Consider the following 23,949-nt stretch of genomic DNA (forward strand, 5'->3'; position numbering starts at 1 on the left):
GGCCACCTGGACTCCCGTTAAGAAGACATGCTGTCAACCTCTAGATCCCTCACATGCCTGCACTTTTCGGCTTGCTGCTGCTGCAATCCACGCGTTTTAGATCTGCATAACTCCACCTCTTTTAGCACAGTACCCTCAACCCCCGGCTGTTCCCACCCGCCTCAACACCGTTGGAAGGGAGGAGAACCAATTAAGGCGGGGGGGGGTGGAACGAGCAGCTGTCTACCCTTAGCAGGAGGGTTGCTGATTAATTACCTCTCCTGCTGCTGCTGCTGCTGGCTGTCCAGCAGCAGACTGAAGGTGGCTGCTGCTGTGCGCAGGTATATAAAGGCTCGGAGCCTATTATGACACGCGCAGCCAGCGTTCCATTGCCACATTCCGTCTACTGCAGGCGGGATACCTGGATGGCTGAATGTCACTGAGAAGCTCACAGAGACCGCCATAAGCAACAGTTTAAAAGAATGCCACAGACTAATCAACCAAACTTTTTGGGTTGGTTTCTCTTTTATAGTCTGCAGGCATTAAATGAAAGAAGTCAGTGTTCCAGCAGAGGGAGACAACGTTTCAGAAAAGGCATTGTAGCAAACCAAAAAAGAAATTTTAAGCGCAGCAGAGTAACCAGCTCACATACCTGTTAGCTCAGGTGAGTTTAAAAGGCTGCTGTTGATAACAAGGGCATTTGCTAAATAGATGGTGTGTGTGCAACAATATACTGAAAGGTCAATTATATTGTGCAGCTTATCTCACCACCTGTAGTTATTTAGGTGAAAGCTCCAAAATGCTTGTGTGACACCCCAGGGGTCTGGTTGCCACAGTGATAGAGATATTACGTCTGAGAGCAGGTGGGAGGTCCTTTGGTCAGGGATCCTGTGCATGCCACACCTCCTGCCTAGTCTTGGGAGGGGAAGGACTTCCCCTATATAAACCCGGGGCTGAGGCAGGGTGAGTGAGACAAGTGGAGTAGAGACAAGAAGCAGCATAGGAAACAGCAGAGTTACAAGGAGTCAGGGGCTGGCAGCTGCAGAGCTCGCCCTGACTAAGAAGACTTCTTTCCGGACCCGGAGTCCGAGGCTGTGGGGACTAACTCCTACCCAGCAGCAGAATCCGTCAGGCAGGGGATTTCAGGTCCTCTGGCCCAGAAGCCCGAAGGCACGGTCACACGCGTGGGACCAGCACCGCCATCGTGGAGCGGAAGCCATTAGAAGGCCCCGAGTCACCGGCCATACGGGTGAGCACCACACGGTACACTCAGGGACGTGGGCTACTTACATCAGCTTCTAGCAAGGTAGCCAGAAGAGTACAGTCAGTTTGGGAGGCCTACAACTACGCCTGGCCAGGGGAGATCCCATCTGCTCAAGGACTGACCAGGCCCCGTTCGCTAGCAAGTACTCCAGGAGGGTCTATCGTTGTTACCAGTAAAGACCCTGAACTACACCGTACCGTCTCTGAGTGGTTCCTGCTACCCCCATCATCCACGTCGGCTGCCCTGAGGCCATACCCCTCCCGTTGGGGGTTATACTATCACGCTGCATAATCCTACCATCGGCCTCAGCGGTCTGCCCCGCAGCAGCAGCTCCCTGGCTGCACTCAACGGGTGGCGTAGTCATCAACTATTTACTACTAATAGACTGCCGTCTAGTTTGACTCCCTGGGCACGGACCGGGTCACCGCCACGAGACTACAACCCTCCACTGATCCGGCTCCGGGTAAGCTCCCGCGTGCGCAACGCAGCGCGACACAGGCCCAGGGGCGCGTCAACTTTGGCGTAGTCGGCAGGATTTCGTGCCCGCAACCACCGGGTACTGCGTGCCTGAAAAGCAAAGACTGTTCAAACTTACCAGTGGTGAAGATTCCCGCTATCCGTGGAGGTTTCCCGCCATCCGGCGCCATCTTCTACCTTCTTCCCGCCATCCGCGAAGTTTTCCCGCCATCCGGCGCCATCTTGAACCTTCTTCCCGCCATCCGTGGAGTTTTCCCGCCATTGGACGCCATCTTGAGGACGCCGCGCGGGAAGAAGAGGGGCGTGGACTCCGAAAGCGCGCGAGAACTGAAGCCCCGCCTCACGTCCGGACGTTGCGTAAGGTCCTGGAAGGAGCCCAGCAGACGCCGACGTCGCAGGAGCGCGACGGAAGGTCCTCAACCCTGACGATCCACTGCGGAGCCGCAGCCTACGGGAGAGGATCATCGCAAGGTAGGCCACGGTCCACTAGGGGGGAGGAAGATGTCGGATACGGAGGAGAGCTTCACTGCCTCAACCCCCGCCAGCGCTACCGCTGCTGCAGTTATGCCCTTCACCATGCCCTATATCCCGGGAGCAGCTTGGCTACCCCAGTACTCAGGGGAGTCACATACCCTGCATGACTTTAGAGAAAAGCTGGATAGCCTCTTCCAGGTGTACCCCCTCACAGAAGAGCAAAAAGTGAGCATCCTGGTGGCCCAACTAACCAGGGCAGCCAAAAGGGAAGTAAAATCCTGGCCACCTGGGAGGAAGACTGTCGCAGGGATACTAACCCGGCTGAAGGACACCTTTGATACCCGCACCTCAGCCGAGATTAAGCTTAGATTCTACGGGTGCAAGCAGCGAGCGCATGAGAGTATAAGGGACTATGCACTAAACCTACAAGAGGCCCTGAGGGCCATAAAGCAGACCGACCCCGATGGGGTGGGAAACGAGGACAGGCTGTTGACTGAACAATTTATAGAGGGTTTATATTGCAATGCCCACCGAACCCAGTTGCGGGCAATGGCCTTACAGGATCCCCATCTGGACTTTGCACAGTTCAAGGACAGAGCCATCCGGGTGCTCCGAGAACCGGCACCAGGTGGCGTTGTGACCCACAGACGCCCCACTACCACTTACTACCAGGAGGCGGCGCCCTTGTCAGCAGGGCCTGTGGGAGCTGATGCGCAGGCTTTGGACAATGACCCGGCTCCAGACCTACACCATCAGGTCCAAGAGCTAGCTAAGAGCGTTGCTGCGCTAACCCGAACTGTGCAGTCTTTACAGGCTTCCACCCCAGGGAAGATCCAGCTGGCATCCGGACCGGAGGACATCCCGTGGCGTCGACCAAGGAGGACCCCACCGGCCAGAGGAAGACCCAGTGACCGATACAGTGAGGACGGACGACCCATCTGCCGCCGCTGCAATCAACCCGGACATATGGCAAGGTACTGTTCTTTAAACGGGCACAACCTGGGGTAGAGGGCCAACCCCCAGGAAAAAGATCACCAGGCCCATCGAACTGGCGCGACAGATATGTGGGAGGACGTCCAGTCTTGCCTGTGGTACTGGATGGCATTCCCATGAGTGCCCTACTGGACACCGGGTCACAGGTCACCACCATCCCGTACGTGCTCTTCAAGCAGTACTGGAATGACTCGGATATTACCCGCTACCCTGACGACGACTTGAGTATCATCGCCAGCAATGGTCAGCCCGTGCCACAGATCGGATTTAAAGAGGTGACCATCAAAATTGGTAGAGTCGAACTGGCCGCACAGGGACTGATCATTGTAGATATTGACAAACATGAGAGTCACCCAAAAATAACTCTAGGAACTAATGTAATTGAAAATTGTCTTGCAGAGGTGATTTTCCTTTTACAGCAGGTTGCCAAGAATGCCAGCTCCGGCGAGCAGCGGGTGCTCCAGAAAGAGATCCGGGCACTGATGCAACGGCAACAAGTGGAACTCTCCGGCGGTGAGATTGGTAGCGTAAGAATGTGTGACCCTTTTCCTATTGCCATGCCCCCAAAAAGTGAAATGATGATTTGGTGCCGGGCAGCTATTGGTCTGAGAGGTAGAGATTACCAGGCAATGGTAGAACCAGTTTACTCAGACAGTAGGCCCACCATTTTGACAGCACGGGGGGTGGTCAATGTACGCCATGGGAGGGTGCCCGTTCGCATAATAAATATCGGGGAGAGGGAAGTGTACCTGCCCCGGTATGCCACGCTAGCCAAATTATATACCACTAATCAAAATTCTATACAATCTGTGGAACCCTTGCCTCCATCTCACCCGGAGGAAGGTAACGGCTCTAAGAAAGACATGGAGGACTGGTGTCAGCAACTACATCTGGGTACTGACTCCACTCCCTCACACCAGAAACAAGGAGTCTATCGGGTGGTTCAAGAGTATGAGAGAGTGTTTAGTAAACACCCGTTAGACTTCGGGCGAGTCAAGGGGGTAGAACACCGCATCCCCACGGGAGATCATCCTCCCATAAAAGAGAGGTATCGACCCGTACCCCCTGCACATTACCAACACGCCAAGGGGATGCTTAGAGACATGAAGGAGGCTGGGGTAATCCGGGATAGCTGTAGCCCCTGGGCAGCCCCACTAGTTTTAGTCAAAAAGAAAGACAACACCATGAGGATGTGTGTATATTACCGGAAAATTAACCGTATCACACACAAGGATGCGTACCCCTTACCAAGGATAGAGGAGTCATTGGCTGCTTTAAGATCTGCTAACTTCTTCTCTACCTTGGATCTCACTAGTGGGTACTGGCAGGTTCCTGTAGCAGAGGCGGACCGGGAGAAGACCGCATTCACCACCCCGATGGGACTTAGCGAGTTCACCTGCATGCCGTTCGGACTCTGCAACGCCCCAGGAACCTTCCAACGATTAATGGAGTGCTGTCTAGGCCACAGAAACTTCGAGACGGTCCTGTTGTACTTGGATGATGTCATCGTATATTCCAAGACTTATGAGGACCACCTGAAACACCTGGCGGAGGTGTTCGAAGCTCTGGCGAGTTACGGCCTAAAGGTGAAACCCTCCAAGTGTCACCTCCTGAAACCAAAGGTGCAGTACCTGGGACACGTGGTGAGCGCTGACGGAGTGGCTCCCGACCCTGATAAGATCACCGCAATTAAGGGATGGCCAAGCCCCTCCAGCGTAAAAGAAGTGCGGCAGTTCCTCGGGTTGGTAGGCTACTACCGAAGGTTTATTCCCGGTTTCACCAAAAAGGCAGCACCTATGCAGGACCTCCTGATAGGCCAGTCCCGGAAGGCCAAGAACCAGAAGCCGCCCTTCAAATGGGAGGAGCTGGAAGAAGAGTCCTTCCGCCAGCTGAAAATGGCCCTCACGGGGGACGAAATCCTGGCGTACCCGGATTATAGTCAGCCCTTTATCCTCTACACCGACGCCAGTAACATCGGGCTAGGAGCTGTACTGTCCCAGATCCAGCAGGGGAAGGAACGAGTAATCGCCTACGCCAGCCGAAAACTGCGACCCACCGAAAGGAACCCCGAGAATTACAGCTCATTTAAGTTAGAGTTCCTGGCCGTAGTATGGGCAATCACTGAGCGCTTTAAGCATTACCTCGCTTCTTCCCGGTTCACCGTGTACACGGATAACAACCCGCTGACACACCTGGACACGGCAAGACTCGGTGCCCTGGAGCAGAGGTGGATGGCCCGTCTGTCCAACTACGAGTTCACAATCAAATACCGGGCAGGGCGCTCCAATACCAACGCGGACGCCCTGTCCAGGATGCCCAACCTGCCGGACGGAGGAGAAGATCCGGAGGGACTGGAAGAAGTTGAACTCCCTGCGTTCCACCGTCATGGGACTATCCAGTATTCCCTTACCTCACTACAACTGGGCGGAAACGCAAGACAGCGACCCTGCCGTCCGACTGGTGAAGGAGATGCTGACTCGCCCGGAGGCTTGCCTTGAACCAGACGCTCCGGAGGAAGCCAAACAACTATGGGCAGAGAAGAGTCGACTGTTCCTTTACAAGGGGAAGTTGTGCCGCAGAATGGTTAACTCCCGGACGCATGAACTACTCTGGCAAGTAGTGGTGCCACGAAGAGACGCAGCCATGGTGATGGAGGCATACCACGACGGGGCTGGACACTTTGGATGGAAGAAGCTGGAGTTCCTGCTGCGCGAGCGGTTCCACTGGGTAGGCATGAGGGGAACCATCGAGAGGTGGTGCAGAGACTGTGGCCCGTGCAACCTGAGAAGGAAGGACCGCGCCAGCCAGAAGACTCCCCTGCAGTCCATCGTCACCCGGCAACCGTTGGAACTGGTAGCCTTGGATCATGTAAAACTGACCCCGAGCAGAAGTGGCTACGTCTACGCGTTAACCATCGTGGATCATTACTCCCGGTTTCTGTTTGTCATCCCCGTCAAGGACTTAACGGCTCAAACAGCAGCTAGAGCCTTCCAGCAGCACTTTTGCCGTCCACACGGGTACCCGGACCAAGTGCTGACGAACCAGGGACCTGCTTTTGAAGCGGAGGTCTTCCAGGAATTCTGCAATCTGTATGGCTGCCGGAAGATAAGGACGACACCCTACCATCCGCAAACTAATGGACTTTGTGAGAAAATGAACCAGGTGGTAATGGATCTTCTAAAAACGTTGCCCCTGGAAGAACGCAGTCTGTGGCCTGAGAAGTTGCCCGATCTGGTGGACCTATACAACCACATCCCGGTAGGTTCCACCAACTGTACCCCGGCTTACCTAATGAGGGCAAGACCTGGTAAGTTGCCTGTTGACCTGGAAATGGGAGTCCTGACACCCGAGGACACTTCACCAGAAACAGACTGGGACACAGAGAGGCAGCAGCAGTACCGGAGAGTACAGGAGAGCGTGGAGCGAAGTCTCTGTCAGGCTAGGGAAAGACAAGAGAAGACTTACAACCAGTATGCTCCCGCTGTTCCCCTGGTACCCGGAGAGCAGGTCTTGAAGAGGAAGAGACGGCTCCACAAGTTGGACGACCAGTGGGAGAAGGACCCGTACACCGTACTGCCCTCAAGCCACGAGAACCCGAAGGTCTGTACCATCAGTAAAGACGGAGGGGAAACCACAGCCATTGTATCCCGGGACCACCTGAAGAAGTGTCCCGAACAACTGAGGAACCCTGAAGAGGAACAAGAAGACCATCGACCCGTGGAAGAAAGGGAAGATATGGTTAGTACCGTGCTCGGGGACTTCCCTCGGTCTTGGACTCAAGTCAATGGTGCAGTTGTGGTACCCGTACTCACCTTCCTCCAACCACCATCCCAAGAACCTACGGAGCAACGGGTAGAGCTGGAAGAACAGCCGGTCCAGGAGGCAGAAGACTCCACACCAGCAGAACAGGTGAATCAACCCTCTGCTTATAGTGAGCCTGCCGTACCCCTAGTGAGACAAAGAGCCGGTAGACAGCCGCCCAGTTTACCCTTGACAGCTCCTACACCCTGTAGTTCAGGGCCAGACAGTCAGCTCCGTAGGTCCACTAGGGCCACTAGAGGCCAGTTACCCGCACGCTGGAGAATTTGAAGTGTATAAATTGTTTTATTTATGTTTTTTTGTGTCTTGTTGCTTGTGTATAATTTTGTGTTTCCAGTTATTTTTAGGAATCCTTGGTGGATTTACCGGGAATCCTTGTACATAGTTGGAGCGTAACCCAGGATGGACTAAAGACTGTTAAGGACTCGGGGCAGGACAGGCCCCTACCTGGTTACGTCTCCCTGTTTTGGTGAAATGGACACCTTGCTTTTCAAAACTGCACCCGGTTGCGGACACGCCGTAACCATCTTATGTGTTTTTCTTATTGTATTGTTATTGTTATACTTTGTTATGTTTTTCGAAAAAAAAAAAAAAAATATGTTTAGTCCCGGAGTACTAAATTTCACTAGGGGGGAATGTGACACCCCAGGGGTCTGGTTGCCACAGTGATAGAGATATTACGTCTGAGAGCAGGTGGGAGGTCCTTTGGTCAGGGATCCTGTGCATGCTACACCTCCTGCCTAGTCTTGGGAGGGGAAGGACTTCCCCTATATAAACCCGGGGCTGAGGCAGGGTGAGTGAGACAAGTGGAGTAGAGACAAGAAGCAGCATAGGAAACAGCAGAGTTACAAGGAGTCAGGGGCTGGCAGCTGCAGAGCTCGCCCTGACTAAGAAGACTTCTTTCCGGACCCGGAGTCCGAGGCTGTGGGGACTAACTCCTACCCAGCAGCAGAATCCGTCAGGCAGGGGATTTCAGGTCCTCTGGCCCAGAAGCCCGAAGGCACGGTCACACGCGTGGGACCAGCACCGCCATCGTGGAGCGGAAGCCATTAGAAGGCCCCGAGTCACCGGCCATACGGGTGAGCACCACACGGTACACTCAGGGACGTGGGCTACTTACATCAGCTTCTAGCAAGGTAGCCAGAAGAGTACAGTCAGTTTGGGAGGCCTACAACTACGCCTGGCCAGGGGAGATCCCATCTGCTCAAGGACTGACCAGGCCCCGTTCGCTAGCAAGTACTCCAGGAGGGTCTATCGTTGTTACCAGTAAAGACCCTGAACTACACCGTACCGTCTCTGAGTGGTTCCTGCTACCCCCATCATCCACGTCGGCTGCCCTGAGGCCATACCCCTCCCGTTGGGGGTTATACTATCACGCTGCATAATCCTACCATCGGCCTCAGCGGTCTGCCCCGCAGCAGCAGCTCCCTGGCTGCACTCAACGGGTGGCGTAGTCATCAACTATTTACTACTAATAGACTGCCGTCTAGTTTGACTCCCTGGGCACGGACCGGGTCACCGCCACGAGACTACAACCCTCCACTGATCCGGCTCCGGGTAAGCTCCCGCGTGCGCAACGCAGCGCGACACAGGCCCAGGGGCGCGTCACTTGCCTAATATGTCTGTTTATCCAAAAGGAAGTATAGAGGGAGAGCTAGATAGATAGCATTGCATTACATTACATTACATGGCAATGCAATGCACAGTTGCTGAAGTTGAACCAAAATGAGCTTGTCATCTGGCTTCTGCAACTTTTAACATGAAAAATCCAATGAGGAGAAGAAAAGCAAAGCCAAAGAGTCCATCCCAAAATCCGACAAACAAGCAAAATGAACAAAAAGCATTGAATTCAATTCTTTCTGATTTTAGAAACTGCATTAAAGAAGGGGTGCACCGGTCCTGGAGATACTGCAATACCAGGTCAATGCGTGGAGTGGACAGAGCAAGCTCTTTTTCCATCTCCCTGTTCTAAAAATCCATTTAATATATGGTCCCCAGATAGGGGACGTATCAGATATTAAACTGATAAGAACAGATACTACACTTGATCTTAGCCAAAAGGCCGAGAAGCGATAACCAGAATTGGTTTCCGACTACGGTGCCACCCAAGGATTCTGAAAAGTCCATTTGTGGAGATGGCCACCTGGACTCCCGTTAAGAAGACATGCTGTCAACCTCTAGATCCCTCACATGCCTGCACTTTTCGGCTTGCTGCTGCTGCAATCCACGCGTTTTAGATCTGCATAACTCCACCTCTTTTAGCACAGTACCCTCAACCCCCGGCTGTTCCCACCCGCCTCAACACCGTTGGAAGGGAGGAGAACCAATTAAGGCGGGGGGGGGGGTGGAACGAGCAGCTGTCTACCCTTAGCAGGAGGGTTGCTGATTAATTACCTCTCCTGCTGCTGCTGCTGGCTGTCCAGCAGCAGACTGAAGGTGGCTGCTGCTGTGCGCAGGTATATAAAGGCTCAGAGCCTATTATGACACGCGCAGCCAGCGTTCCATTGCCACATTCCGTCTACTGCAGGCGGGATACCTGGATGGCTGAATGTCACTGAGAAGCTCACAGAGACTGCCATAAGCAACAGTTTAAAAGAATGCCACAGACTAATCAACCAAACTTTTTGGGTTGGTTTCTCTTTTATAGTCTGCAGGCATTAAATGAAAGAAGTCAGTGTTCCAGCAGAGGGAGACAACGTTTCAGAAAAGGCATTGTAGCAAACCAAAAAAGAAATTTTAAGCGCAGCAGAGTAACCAGCTCACATACCTGTTAGCTCAGGTGAGTTTAAAAGGCTGCTGTTGATAACAAGGGCATTTGCTAAATAGATGGTGTGTGTGCAACAATATACTGAAAGGTCAATTATATTGTGCAGCTTATCTCACCACCTGTAGTTATTTAGGTGAAAGCTCCAAAATGCTTGCCTAATATGTCTGTTTATCCAAAAGGAAGTATAGAGGGAGAGCTAGATAGATAGCATTGCATTACATTACATTACATGGCAATGCAATGCACAGTTGCTGAAGTTGAACCAAAATGAGCTTGTCATCTGGCTTCTGCAACTTTTAACATGAAAAATCCAATGAGGAGAAGAAAAGCAAAGCCAAAGAGTCCATCCCAAAATCCGACAAACAAGCAAAATGAACAAAAAGCATTGAATTCAATTCTTTCTGATTTTAGAAACTGCATTAAAGAAGGGGTGCACCGGTCCTGGAGATACTGCAATACCAGGTCAATGCGTGGAGTGGACAGAGCAAGCTCTTTTTCCATCTCCCTGTTCTAAAAATCCATTTAATATATGGTCCCCAGATAGGGGACGTATCAGATATTAAACTGATAAGAACAGATACTACTCTTGATCTTAGCCAAAAGGCCGAGAAGCGATAACCAGAATTGGTTTCCGACTACGGTGCCACCCAAGGATTCTGAAAAGTCCATTTGTGGAGATGGCCACCTGGACTCCCGTTAAGAAGACATGCTGTCAACCTCTAGATCCCTCACATGCCTGCACTTTTCGGCTTGCTGCTGCTGCAATCCAGGCGTTTTAGATCTGCATAACTCCACCTCTTTTAGCACAGTACCCTCAACCCCCGGCTGTTCCCACCCGCCTCAACACCGTTGGAAGGGAGGAGAACCAATTAAGGCGGGGGGGGGGTGGAACGAGCAGCTGTCTACCCTTAGCAGGAGGGTTGCTGATTAATTACCTCTCCTGCTGCTGCTGCTGCTGGCTGTCCAGCAGCAGACTGAAGGTGGCTGCTGCTGTGCGCAGGTATATAAAGGCTCAGAGCCTATTATGGCACGCGCAGCCAGCGTTCCATTGCCACATTCCGTCTACTGCAGGCGGGATACCTGGATGGCTGAATGTCACTGAGAAGCTCACAGAGACCGCCATAAGCAACAGTTTAAAAGAATGCCACAGACTAATCAACCAAACTTTTTGGGTTGGTTTCTCTTTTATAGTCTGCAGGCATTAAATGAAAGAAGTCAGTGTTCCAGCAGAGGGAGACAACGTTTCAGAAAAGGCATTGTAGCAAACCAAAAAAGAAATTTTAAGCGCAGCAGAGTAACCAGCTCACATACCTGTTAGCTCAGGTGAGTTTAAAAGGCTGCTGTTGATAACAAGGGCATTTTCTAAATAGATGGTGTGTGTGCAACAATATACTGAAAGGTCAATTATATTGTGCAGCTTATCTCACCACCTGTAGTTATTTAGGTGAAAGCTCCAAAATGCTTGCCTAATATGTCTGTTTATCCAAAAGGAAGTATAGAGGGAGAGCTAGATAGATAGCATTGCATTACATTACATTACATGGCAATGCAATGCACAGTTGCTGAAGTTGAACCAAAATGAGCTTGTCATCTGGCTTCTGCAACTTTTAACATGAAAAATCCAATGAGGAGAAGAAAAGCAAAGCCAAAGAGTCCATCCCAAAATCCGACAAACAAGCAAAATGAACAAAAAGCATTGAATTCAATTCTTTCTGATTTTAGAAACTGCATTAAAGAAGGGGTGCACCGGTCCTGGAGATACTGCAATACCAGGTCAATGCGTGGAGTGGACAGAGCAAGCTCTTTTTCCTTCTCCCTGTTCTAAAAATCCATTTAATATATGGTCCCCAGATAGGGGACGTATCAGATATTAAACTGATAAGAACAGATACTACACTTGATCTTAGCCAAAAGGCCGAGAAGCGATAACCAGAATTGGTTTCCGACTACGGTGCCACCCAAGGATTCTGAAAAGTCCATTTGTGGAGATGGCCACCTGGACTCCCGTTAAGAAGACATGCTGTCAACCTCTAGATCCCTCACATGCCTGCACTTTTCGGCTTGCTGCTGCTGCAATCCACGCGTTTTAGATCTGCATAACTCCACCTCTTTTAGCACAGTACCCTCAACCCCCGGCTGTTCCCACCCGCCTCAACACCGTTGGAAGGGAGGAGAACCAATTAAGGCGGGGGGGGGGTGGAACGAGCAGCTGTCTACCCTTAGCAGGAGGGTTGCTGATTAATTACCTCTCCTGCTGCTGCTGCTGCTGGCTGTCCAGCAGCAGACTGAAGGTGGCTACTGCTGTGCGCAGGTATATAAAGGCTCAGAGCCTATTATGACACGCGCAGCCAGCGTTCCATTGCCACATTCCGTCTACTGCAGGCGGGATACCTGGATGGCTGAATGTCACTGAGAAGCTCACAGAGACCGCCATAAGCAACAGTTTAAAAGAATGCCACAGACTAATCAACCAAACTTTTTGGGTTGGTTTCTCTTTTATAGTCTGCAGGCATTAAATGAAAGAAGTCAGTGTTCCAGCAGAGGGAGACAACGCTTCAGAAAAGGCATTGTAGCAAACCAAAAAAGAAATTTTAAGCGCAGCAGAGTAACCAGCTCACATACCTGTTAGCTCAGGTGAGTTTAAAAGGCTGCTGTTGATAACAAGGGCATTTGCTAAATAGATGGTGTGTGTGCAACAATATACTGAAAGGTCAATTATATTGTGCAGCTTATCTCACCACCTGTAGTTATTTAGGTGAAAGCTCCAAAATGCTTGCCTAATATGTCTGTTTATCCAAAAGGAAGTATAGAGGGAGAGCTAGATAGATAGCATTGCATTACATTACATTACATGGCAATGCAATGCACAGTTGCTGAAGTTGAACCAAAATGAGCTTGTCATCTGGCTTCTGCAACTTTTAACATGAAAAATCCAATGAGGAGAAGAAAAGCAAAGCCAAAGAGTCCATCCCAAAATCCGACAAACAAGCAAAATGAACAAAAAGCATTGAATTCAATTCTTTCTGATTTTAGAAACTGCATTAAAGAAGGGGTGCACCGGTCCTGGAGATACTGCAATACCAGGTCAATGCGGGGAGTGGACAGAGCAAGCTCTTTTTCCATCTCCCTGTTCTAAAAATCCATTTAATATATGGTCCCCAGATAGGGGACGTATCAGATATTAAACTGATAAGAACAGATACTACACTTGATCTTAGCCAAAAGGCCGAGAAGCGATAACCAGAATTTGTTTCCGACTACGGTGCCACCCAAGGATTCTGAAAAGTCCATTTGTGGAGATGGCCACCTGGACTCCCGTTAAGAAGACATGCTGTCAACCTCTAGATCCCTCACATGCCTGCACTTTTCGGCTTGCTGCTGCTGCAATCCACGCGTTTTAGATCTGCATAACTCCACCTCTTTTAGCACAGTACCCTCAACCCCCGGCTGTTCCCACCCGCCTCAACACCGTTGGAAGGGAGGAGAACCAATTAAGGCGGGGGGGGGGGTGGAACGAGCAGCTGTCTACCCTTAGCAGGAGGGTTGCTGATTAATTACCTCTCCTGCTGCTGCTGCTGCTGGCTGTCCAGCAGCAGACTGAAGGTGGCTGCTGCTGTGCGCAGGTATATAAAGGCTCAGAGCCTATTATGACACGCGCAGCCAGCGTTCCATTGCCACATTCCGTCTACTGCAGGCGGGATACCTGGATGGCTGAATGTCACTGAGAAGCTCACAGAGACCGCCATAAGCAACAGTTTAAAAGAATGCCACAGACTAATCAACCAAACTTTTTGGGTTGGTTTCTCTTTTATAGTCTGCAGGCATTAAATGAAAGAAGTCAGTGTTCCAGCAGAGGGAGACAACGTTTCAGAAAAGGCATTGTAGCAAACCAAAAAAGAAATTTTAAGCGCAGCAGAGTAACCAGCTCACATACCTGTTAGCTCAGGTGAGTTTAAAAGGCTGCTGTTGATAACAAGGGCATTTGCTAAATAGATGGTGTGTGTGCAACAATATACTGAAAGGTCAATTATATTGTGCAGCTTATCTCACCACCTGTAGTTATTTAGGTGAAAGCTCCAAAATGCTTGCCTAATATGTCTGTTTATCCAAAAGGAAGTATAGAGGGAGAGCTAGATAGATAGCATTGCATTACATTACATTACATGGCAATGCAATGCACAGTTGCTGAAGTTGAACCAAAATGAGCTTGTCATCTGGCTTCTGCAACTTTTAACATGAAAAATCCAATGAGGAGAAGAAAAGCAAAGCCAAAGAGTCCATCCCAAAATCCGACAAACAAGCAAAATGAACAAAAAGCATTGAATTCAATTCTTTCTGATTTTAGAAACTGCATTAAAGAAGGGGTGCACCGGTCCTGGAGATACTGCAATACCAGGTCAATGCGTGGAGTGGACAGAGCAAGCTCTTTTTCCATCTCCCTGTTCTAAAAATCCATTTAATATATGGTCCCCAGATAGGGGACGTATCAGATATTAAACTGATAAGAACAGATACTACACTTGATCTTAGCCAAAAGGCCGAGAAGCGATAACCAGAATTGGTTTCCGACTACGGTGCCACCCAAGGATTCTGAAAAGTCCATTTGTGGAGATGGCCACCTGGACTCCCGTTAAGAAGACATGCTGTCAACCTCTAGATCCCTCACATGCCTGCACTTTTCGGCTTGCTGCTGCTGCAATCCACGCGTTTTAGATCTGCATAACTCCACCTTTTTTAGCACAGTACCCTCAACCCCCGGCTGTTCCCACCCGCCTCAACACCGTTGGAAGGGAGGAGAACCAATTAAGGCGGGGGGGGGGTGGAACGAGCAGCTGTCTACCCTTAGCAGGAGGGTTGCTGATTAATTACCTCTCCTGCTGCTGCTGCTGCTGGCTGTCCAGCAGCAGACTGAAGGTGGCTGCTGATGTGCGCAGGTATATAAAGGCTCAGAGCCTATTATGACACGCGCAGCCAGCGTTCCATTGCCACATTCCGTCTACTGAAGGCGGGATACCTGGATGGCTGAATGTCACTGAGAAGCTCACAGAGACCGCCATAAGCAACAGTTTAAAAGAATGCCACAGACTAATCAACCAAACTTTTTGGGTTGGTTTCTCTTTTATAGTCTGCAGGCATTAAATGAAAGAAGTCAGTGTTCCAGCAGAGGGAGACAACGTTTCAGAAAAGGCATTGTAGCAAACCAAAAAAGAAATTTTAAGCGCAGCAGAGTAACCAGCTCACATACCTGTTAGCTCAGGTGAGTTTAAAAGGCTGCTGTTGATAACAAGGGCATTTGCTAAATAGATGGTGTGTGTGCAACAATATACTGAAAGGTCAATTATATTGTGCAGCTTATCTCACCACCTGTAGTTATTTAGGTGAAAGCTCCAAAATGCTTGCCTAATATGTCTGTTTATCCAAAAGGAAGTATAGAGGGAGAGCTAGATAGATAGCATTGCATTACATTACATTACATGGCAATGCAATGCACAGTTGCTGAAGTTGAACCAAAATGAGCTTGTCATCTGGCTTCTGCAACTTTTAACATGAAAAATCCAATGAGGAGAAGAAAAGCAAAGCCAAAGAGTCCATCCCAAAATCCGACAAACAAGCAAAATGAACAAAAAGCATTGAATTCAATTCTTTCTGATTTTAGAAACTGCATTAAAGAAGGGGTGCACCGGTCCTGGAGATACTGCAATACCAGGTCAATGCGTGGAGTGGACAGAGCAAGCTCTTTTTCCATCTCCCTGTTCTAAAAATCCATTTAATATATGGTCCCCAGATAGGGGACGTATCAGATATTAAACTGATAAGAACAGATACTACACTTGATCTTAGCCAAAAGGCCGAGAAGCGATAACCAGAATTGGTTTCCGACTACGGTGCCACCCAAGGATTCTGAAAAGTCCATTTGTGGAGATGGCCACCTGGACTCCCGTTAAGAAGACATGCTGTCAACCTCTAGATCCCTCACATGCCTGCACTTTTCGGCTTGCTGCTGCTGCAATCCACGCGTTTTAGATCTGCATAACTCCACCTCTTTTAGCACAGTACCCTCAACCCCCGGCTGTTCCCACCCGCCTCAACACCGTTGGAAGGGAGGAGAACCAATTAAGGCGGGGGGGGGGGTGGAACGAGCAGCTGTCTACCCTTAGCAGGAGGGTTGCTGATTAATTACCTCTCCTGCTGCTGCTGCTGCTGGCTGTCCAGCAGCAGACTGAAGGTGGCTGCTGCTGTGCGCAGGTATATAAAGGCTCAGAGCCTATTATGACACGCGCAGCCAGCGTTCCATTGCCACATTCCGTCTACTGCAGGCGGGATACCTGGATGGCTGAATGTCACTGAGAAGCTCACAGAGACCGCCATAAGCAACAGTTTAAAAGAATGCCACAGACTAATCAACCAAACTTTTTGGGTTGGTTTCTCTTTTATAGTCTGCAGGCATTAAATGAAAGAAGTCAGTGTTCCAGCAGAGGGAGACAACGTTTCAGAAAAGGCATTGTAGCAAACCAAAAAAGAAATTTTAAGCGCAGCAGAGTAACCAGCTCACATACCTGTTAGCTCAGGTGAGTTTAAAAGGCTGCTGTTGATAACAAGGGCATTTGCTAAATAGATGGTGTGTGTGCAACAATATACTGAAAGGTCAATTATATTGTGCAGCTTATCTCACCACCTGTAGTTATTTAGGTGAAAGCTCCAAAATGCTTGCCTAATATGTCTGTTTATCCAAAAGGAAGTATAGAGGGAGAGCTAGATAGATAGCATTGCATTACATTACATTACATGGCAATGCAATGCACATTTGCTGAAGTTGAACCAAAATGAGCTTGTCATCTGGCTTCTGCAACTTTTAACATGAAAAATCCAATGAGGAGAAGAAAAGCAAAGCCAAAGAGTCCATCCCAAAATCCGACAAACAAGCAAAATGAACAAAAAGCATTGAATTCAATTCTTTCTGATTTTAGAAACTGCATTAAAGAAGGGGTGCACCGGTCCTGGAGATACTGCAATACCAGGTCAATGCGTGGAGTGGACAGAGCAAGCTCTTTTTCCATCTCCCTGTTCTAAAAATCCATTTAATATATGGTCCCCAGATAGGGGACGTATCAGATATTAAACTGATAAGAACAGATACTACACTTGATCTTAGCCAAAAGGCCGAGAAGCGATAACCAGAATTGGTTTCCGACTACGGTGCCACCCAAGGATTCTGAAAAGTCCATTTGTGGAGATGGCCACCTGGACTCCCGTTAAGAAGACATGCTGTCAACCTCTAGATCCCTCACATGCCTGCACTTTTCGGCTTGCTGCTGCTGCAATCCACGCGTTTTAGATCTGCATAACTCCACCTCTTTTAGCACAGTACCCTCAACCCCCGGCTGTTCCCACCCGCCTCAACACCGTTGGAAGGGAGGAGAACCAATTAAGGCGGGGGGGGGTGTAACGAGCAGCTGTCTACCCTTAGCAGGAGGGTTGCTGATTAATTACCTCTCCTGCTGCTGCTGCTGCTGGCTGTCCAGCAGCAGACTGAAGGTGGCTGCTGCTGTGCGCAGGTATATAAAGGCTCAGAGCCTATTATGACACGCGCAGCCAGCGTTCCATTGCCACATTCCGTCTACTGCAGGCGGGATACCTGGATGGCTGAATGTCACTGAGAAGCTCACAGAGACCGCCATAAGCAACAGTTTAAAAGAATGCCACAGACTAATCAACCAAACTTTTTGGGTTGGTTTCTCTTTTATAGTCTGCAGGCATTAAATGAAAGAAGTCAGTGTTCCAGCAGAGGGAGACAACGTTTCAGAAAAGGCATTGTAGCAAACCAAAAAAGAAATTTTAAGCGCAGCAGAGTAACCAGCTCACATACCTGTTAGCTCAGGTGAGTTTAAAAGGCTGCTGTTGATAACAAGGGCATTTGCTAAATAGATGGTGTGTGTGCAACAATATACTGAAAGGTCAATTATATTGTGCAGCTTATCTCACCACCTGTAGTTATTTAGGTGAAAGCTCCAAAATGCTTGCCTAATATGTCTGTTTATCCAAAAGGAAGTATAGAGGGAGAGCTAGATAGATAGCATTGCATTACATTACATTACATGGCAATGCAATGCACATTTGCTGAAGTTGAACCAAAATGAGCTTGTCATCTGGCTTCTGCAACTTTTAACATGAAAAATCCAATGAGGAGAAGAAAAGCAAAGCCAAAGAGTCCATCCCAAAATCCGACAAACAAGCAAAATGAACAAAAAGCATTGAATTCAATTCTTTCTGATTTTAGAAACTGCATTAAAGAAGGGGTGCACCGGTCCTGGAGATACTGCAATACCAGGTCAATGCGTGGAGTGGACAGAGCAAGCTCTTTTTCCATCTCCCTGTTCTAAAAATCCATTTAATATATGGTCCCCAGATAGGGGACGTATCAGATATTAAACTGATAAGAACAGATACTACACTTGATCTTAGCCAAAAGGCCGAGAAGCGATAACCAGAATTGGTTTCCGACTACGGTGCCACCCAAGGATTCTGAAAAGTCCATTTGTGGAGATGGCCACCTGGACTCCCGTTAAGAAGACATGCTGTCAACCTCTAGATCCCTCACATGCCTGCACTTTTCGGCTTGCTGCTGCTGCAATCCACGCGTTTTAGATCTGCATAACTCCACCTCTTTTAGCACAGTACCCTCAACCCCCGGCTGTTCCCACCCGCCTCAACACCGTTGGAAGGGAGGAGAACCAATTAAGGCGGGGGGGGGTGTAACGAGCAGCTGTCTACCCTTAGCAGGAGGGTTGCTGATTAATTACCTCTCCTGCTGCTGCTGCTGCTGGCTGTCCAGCAGCAGACTGAAGGTGGCTGCTGCTGTGCGCAGGTATATAAAGGCTCAGAGCCTATTATGACACGCGCAGCCAGCGTTCCATTGCCACATTCCGTCTACTGCAGGCGGGATACCTGGATGGCTGAATGTCACTGAGAAGCTCACAGAGACCGCCATAAGCAACAGTTTAAAAGAATGCCACAGACTAATCAACCAAACTTTTTGGGTTGGTTTCTCTTTTATAGTCTGCAGGCATTAAATGAAAGAAGTCAGTGTTCCAGCAGAGGGAGACAACGTTTCAGAAAAGGCATTGTAGCAAACCAAAAAAGAAATTTTAAGCGCAGCAGAGTAACCAGCTCACATACCTGTTAGCTCAGGTGAGTTTAAAAGGCTGCTGTTGATAACAAGGGCATTTGCTAAATAGATGGTGTGTGTGCAACAATATACTGAAAGGTCAATTATATTGTGCAGCTTATCTCACCACCTGTAGTTATTTAGGTGAAAGCTCCAAAATGCTTGCCTAATATGTCTGTTTATCCAAAAGGAAGTATAGAGGGAGAGCTAGATAGATAGCATTGCATTACATTACATTACATGGCAATGCAATGCACAGTTGCTGAAGTTGAACCAAAATGAGCTTGTCATCTGGCTTCTGCAACTTTTAACATGAAAAATCCAATGAGGAGAAGAAAAGCAAAGCCAAAGAGTCCATCCCAAAATCCGACAAACAAGCAAAATGAACAAAAAGCATTGAATTCAATTCTTTCTGATTTTAGAAACTGCATTAAAGAAGGGGTGCACCGGTCCTGGAGATACTGCAATACCAGGTCAATGCGTGGAGTGGACAGAGCAAGCTCTTTTTCCATCTCCCTGTTCTAAAAATCCATTTAATATATGGTCCCCAGATAGGGGACGTATCAGATATTAAACTGATAAGAACAGATACTACACTTGATCTTAGCCAAAAGGCCGAGAAGCGATAACCAGAATTGGTTTCCGACTACGGTGCCACCCAAGGATTCTGAAAAGTCCATTTGTGGAGATGGCCACCTGGACTCCCGTTAAGAAGACATGCTGTCAACCTCTAGATCCCTCACATGCCTGCACTTTTCGGCTTGCTGCTGCTGCAATCCACGCGTTTTAGATCTGCATAACTCCACCTCTTTTAGCACAGTACCCTCAACCCCCGGCTGTTCCCACCCGCCTCAACACCGTTGGAAGGGAGGAGAACCAATTAAGGCGGGGGGGGGGTGGAACGAGCAGCTGTCTACCCTTAGCAGGAGGGTTGCTGATTAATTACCTCTCCTGCTGCTGCTGCTGCTGGCTGTCCAGCAGCAGACTGAAGGTGGCTGCTGCTGTGCGCAGGTATATAAAGGCTCAGAGCCTATTATGACACGCGCAGCCAGCGTTCCATTGCCACATTCCGTCTACTGCAGGCGGGATACCTGGATGGCTGAATATCACTGAGAAGCTCACAGAGACCGCCATAAGCAACAGTTTAAAAGAATGCCACAGACTAATCAACCAAACTTTTTGGGTTGGTTTCTCTTTTATAGTCTGCAGGCATTAAATGAAAGAAGTCAGTGTTCCAGCAGAGGGAGACAACGTTTCAGAAAAGGCATTGTAGCAAACCAAAAAAGAAATTTTAAGCGCAGCAGAGTAACCAGCTCACATACCTGTTAGCTCAGGTGAGTTTAAAAGGCTGCTGTTGATAACAAGGGCATTTGCTAAATAGATGGTGTGTGTGCAACAATATACTGAAAGGTCAATTATATTGTGCAGCTTATCTCACCACCTGTAGTTATTTAGGTGAAAGCTCCAAAATGCTTGCCTAATATGTCTGTTTATCCAAAAGGAAGTATAGAGGGAGAGCTAGATAGATAGCATTGCATTACATTACATTACATGGCAATGCAATGCACAGTTGCTGAAGTTGAACCAAAATGAGCTTGTCATCTGGCTTCTGCAACTTTTAACATGAAAAATCCAATGAGGAGAAGAAAAGCAAAGCCAAAGAGTCCATCCCAAAATCCGACAAACAAGCAAAATGAACAAAAAGCATTGAATTCAATTCTTTCTGATTTTAGAAACTGCATTAAAGAAGGGGTGCACCGGTCCTGGAGATACTGCAATACCAGGTCAATGCGTGGAGTGGACAGAGCAAGCTCTTTTTCCATCTCCCTGTTCTAAAAATCCATTTAATATATGGTCCCCAGATAGGGGACGTATCAGATATTAAACTGATAAGAACAGATACTACACTTGATATTAGCCAAAAGGCCGAGAAGCGATAACCAGAATTGGTTTCCGACTACGGTGCCACCCAAGGATTCTGAAAAGTCCATTTGTGGAGATGGCCACCTGGACTCCCGTTAAGAAGACATGCTGTCAACCTCTAGATCCCTCACATGCCTGCACTTTTCGGCTTGCTGCTGCTGCAATCCACGCGTTTTAGATCTGCATAACTCCACCTCTTTTAGCACAGTACCCTCAACCCCCGGCTGTTCCCACCCGCCTCAACACCGTTGGAAGGGAGGAGAACCAATTAAGGCGGGGGGGGGGGTGGAACGAGCAGCTGTCTACCCTTAGCAGGAGGGTTGCTGATTAATTACCTCTCCTGCTGCTGCTGCTGCTGGCTGTCCAGCAGCAGACTGAAGGTGGCTGCTGCTGTGCGCAGGTATATAAAGGCTCAGAGCCTATTATGACACGCGCAGCCAGCGTTCCATTGCCACATTCCGTCTACTGCAGGCGGGATACCTGGATGGCTGAATGTCACTGAGAAGCTCACAGAGACCGCCATAAGCAACAGTTTAAAAGAATGCCACAGACTAATCAACCAAACTTTTTGGGTTGGTTTCTCTTTTATAGTCTGCAGGCATTAAATGAAAGAAGTCAGTGTTCCAGCAGAGGGAGACAACGTTTCAGAAAAGGCATTGTAGCAAACCAAAAAAGAAATTTTAAGCGCAGCAGAGTAACCAGCTCACATACCTGTTAGCTCAGGTGAGTTTAAAAGGCTGCTGTTGATAACAAGGGCATTTGCTAAATAGATGGTGTGTGTGCAACAATATACTGAAAGGTCAATTATATTCTGCAGCTTATCTCACCACCTGTAGTTATTTAGGTGAAAGCTCCAAAATGCTTGCCTAATATGTCTGTTTATCCAAAAGGAAGTATAGAGGGAGAGCTAGATAGATAGCATTGCATTACATTACATTACATGGCAATGCAATGCACAGTTGCTGAAGTTGAACCAAAATGAGCTTGTCATCTGGCTTCTGCAACTTTTAACATGAAAAATCCAATGAGGAGAAGAAAAGCAAAGCCAAAGAGTCCATCCCAAAATCCGACAAACAAGCAAAATGAACAAAAAGCATTGAATTCAATTCTTTCTGATTTTAGAAACTGCATTAAAGAAGGGGTGCACCGGTCCTGGAGATACTGCAATACCAGGTCAATGCGTGGAGTGGACAGAGCAAGCTCTTTTTCCATCTCCCTGTTCTAAAAATCCATTTAATATATGGTCCCCAGATAGGGGACGTATCAGATATTAAACTGATAAGAACAGATACTACACTTGATCTTAGCCAAAAGGCCGAGAAGCGATAACCAGAATTGGTTTCCGACTACGGTGCCACCCAAGGATTCTGAAAAGTCCATTTGTGGAGATGGCCACCTGGACTCCCGTTAAGAAGACATGCTGTCAACCTCTAGATCCCTCACATGCCTGCACTTTTCGGCTTGCTGCTGCTGCAATCCACGCGTTTTAGATCTGCATAACTCCACCTCTTTTAGCACAGTACCCTCAACCCCCGGCTGTTCCCACCCGCCTCAACACCGTTGGAAGGGAGGAGAACCAATTAAGGCGGGGGGGGGGTGGAACGAGCAGCTGTCTACCCTTAGCAGGAGGGTTGCTGATTAATTACCTCTCCTGCTGCTGCTGCTGCTGGCTGTCCAGCAGCAGACTGAAGGTGACTGCTGCTGTGCGCAGGTATATAAAGGCTCAGAGCCTATTATGACACGCGCAGCCAGCGTTCCATTGCCACATTCCGTCTACTGCAGGCGGGATACCTGGATGGCTGAATGTCACTGAGAAGCTCACAGAGACCGCCATAAGCAACAGTTTAAAAGAATGCCACAGACTAATCAACCAAACTTTTTGGGTTGGTTTCTCTTTTATAGTCTGCAGGCATTAAATGAAAGAAGTCAGTGTTCCAGCAGAGGGAGACAACGTTTCAGAAAAGGCATTGTAGCAAACCAAAAAAGAAATTTTAAGCGCAGCAGAGTAACCAGCTCACATACCTGTTAGCTCAGGTGAGTTTAAAAGGCTGCTGTTGATAACAAGGGCATTTGCTAAATAGATGGTGTGTGTGCAACAATATACTGAAAGGTCAATTATATTGTGCAGCTTATCTCACCACCTGTAGTTATTTAGGTGAAAGCTCCAAAATGCTTGCCTAATATGTCTGTTTATCCAAAAGGAAGTATAGAGGGAGAGCTAGATAGATAGCATTGCATTACATTACATTACATGGCAATGCAATGCACAGTTGCTGAAGTTGAACCAAAATGAGCTTGTCATCTGGCTTCTGCAACTTTTAACATGAAAAATCCAATGAGGAGAAGAAAAGCAAAGCCAAAGAGTCCATCCCAAAATCCGACAAACAAGCAAAATGAACAAAAAGCATTGAATTCAATTCTTTCTGATTTTAGAAACTGCATTAAAGAAGGGGTGCACCGGTCCTGGAGATACTGCAATACCAGGTCAATGCGTGGAGTGGACAGAGCAAGCTCTTTTTCCATCTCCCTGTTCTAAAAATCCATTTAATATATGGTCCCCAGATAGGGGACGTATCAGATATTAAACTGATAAGAACAGATTTTTTTTTTTTTTTTTATCGAAAGCCCGAATTCGTGTACAAAACCCGAGTGCGCTTAAAAAAGTGACAAGTGCCACAAAAAAAGTGCACTAGGATGCTGGTCTTCTTGAAACCCTCTCCAAAAGGAGAAGGGTCCCCCAAACCATTCCCCGTCCCTCCGAGCCAAAAGGCCACAGCCAGGAACAGGGACAAAAAGCCACCTCCAGCCGAAGCCAGAGGCGACCCAATCTTACCCCCAGCACCTGCCCGAGTTCTCACCTGAGCAAGGCACTGGGAGCCAAAGACTGTGCTCCCCTCCCGGAAGAGGGGAGCCAACAACGCTCTCCTCCCGAAAGAGGAGAGCCAGGGGGGTTCAGGGGGGAGCGGAACCTGATGGCCACACACTCCCCCCCTAGACCTGCCAAGAGAGGAACCCGTAAGGGAACCGCATCCCGACAAAATCCTAGTAGGACGTGACACACGTGAATAAGTGGACACACAGTGACAA

At 48.6% G+C, this 23,949-nt stretch overlaps 12 non-coding genes across 12 annotated transcripts; all 12 read right to left on the bottom strand.

Annotated features, from left to right (window-relative positions):
• Nucleotides 1-8,889: 8,889 nt before the first annotated feature.
• LOC141186558 (U2 spliceosomal RNA) lies at nucleotides 8,890-9,080 on the bottom strand. Its single transcript, XR_012260825.1, has one exon. It is a non-coding gene; the product is annotated as a U2 spliceosomal RNA (small nuclear RNA).
• A 1,118-nt stretch (nucleotides 9,081-10,198) lies between these two features.
• On the bottom strand, nucleotides 10,199-10,389 carry LOC141184811 (U2 spliceosomal RNA). The gene has a single exon (XR_012259531.1). It is a non-coding gene; the product is annotated as a U2 spliceosomal RNA (small nuclear RNA).
• A 1,120-nt stretch (nucleotides 10,390-11,509) lies between these two features.
• LOC141184123 (U2 spliceosomal RNA) lies at nucleotides 11,510-11,700 on the bottom strand. The gene has a single exon (XR_012258908.1). It is a non-coding gene; the product is annotated as a U2 spliceosomal RNA (small nuclear RNA).
• A 1,120-nt stretch (nucleotides 11,701-12,820) lies between these two features.
• Nucleotides 12,821-13,011, bottom strand: LOC141184424 (U2 spliceosomal RNA). Its single transcript, XR_012259181.1, has one exon. It is a non-coding gene; the product is annotated as a U2 spliceosomal RNA (small nuclear RNA).
• Nucleotides 13,012-14,132: 1,121 nt separating this feature from the next.
• Nucleotides 14,133-14,323, bottom strand: LOC141186560 (U2 spliceosomal RNA). Its single transcript, XR_012260826.1, has one exon. It is a non-coding gene; the product is annotated as a U2 spliceosomal RNA (small nuclear RNA).
• A 1,120-nt stretch (nucleotides 14,324-15,443) lies between these two features.
• On the bottom strand, nucleotides 15,444-15,634 carry LOC141186561 (U2 spliceosomal RNA). Its single transcript, XR_012260827.1, has one exon. It is a non-coding gene; the product is annotated as a U2 spliceosomal RNA (small nuclear RNA).
• A 1,121-nt stretch (nucleotides 15,635-16,755) lies between these two features.
• LOC141186562 (U2 spliceosomal RNA) lies at nucleotides 16,756-16,946 on the bottom strand. Its single transcript, XR_012260828.1, has one exon. It is a non-coding gene; the product is annotated as a U2 spliceosomal RNA (small nuclear RNA).
• A 1,119-nt stretch (nucleotides 16,947-18,065) lies between these two features.
• LOC141186563 (U2 spliceosomal RNA) lies at nucleotides 18,066-18,256 on the bottom strand. The gene has a single exon (XR_012260829.1). It is a non-coding gene; the product is annotated as a U2 spliceosomal RNA (small nuclear RNA).
• Nucleotides 18,257-19,375: 1,119 nt separating this feature from the next.
• LOC141186564 (U2 spliceosomal RNA) lies at nucleotides 19,376-19,566 on the bottom strand. Its single transcript, XR_012260830.1, has one exon. It is a non-coding gene; the product is annotated as a U2 spliceosomal RNA (small nuclear RNA).
• A 1,120-nt stretch (nucleotides 19,567-20,686) lies between these two features.
• LOC141185424 (U2 spliceosomal RNA) lies at nucleotides 20,687-20,877 on the bottom strand. The gene has a single exon (XR_012260088.1). It is a non-coding gene; the product is annotated as a U2 spliceosomal RNA (small nuclear RNA).
• A 1,121-nt stretch (nucleotides 20,878-21,998) lies between these two features.
• On the bottom strand, nucleotides 21,999-22,189 carry LOC141186565 (U2 spliceosomal RNA). The gene has a single exon (XR_012260831.1). It is a non-coding gene; the product is annotated as a U2 spliceosomal RNA (small nuclear RNA).
• A 1,120-nt stretch (nucleotides 22,190-23,309) lies between these two features.
• LOC141185918 (U2 spliceosomal RNA) lies at nucleotides 23,310-23,493 on the bottom strand. Its single transcript, XR_012260507.1, has one exon. It is a non-coding gene; the product is annotated as a U2 spliceosomal RNA (small nuclear RNA).
• Nucleotides 23,494-23,949: the final 456 nt, after the last annotated feature.

This window comes from Phyllobates terribilis, unplaced genomic scaffold (assembly GCF_046119375.1).
Source record: "Phyllobates terribilis strain yellow unplaced genomic scaffold, ASM4611937v1 Scaffold_40__1_contigs__length_11209783, whole genome shotgun sequence".
NCBI classification, from domain to species: domain Eukaryota; kingdom Metazoa; phylum Chordata; class Amphibia; order Anura; family Dendrobatidae; genus Phyllobates; species Phyllobates terribilis.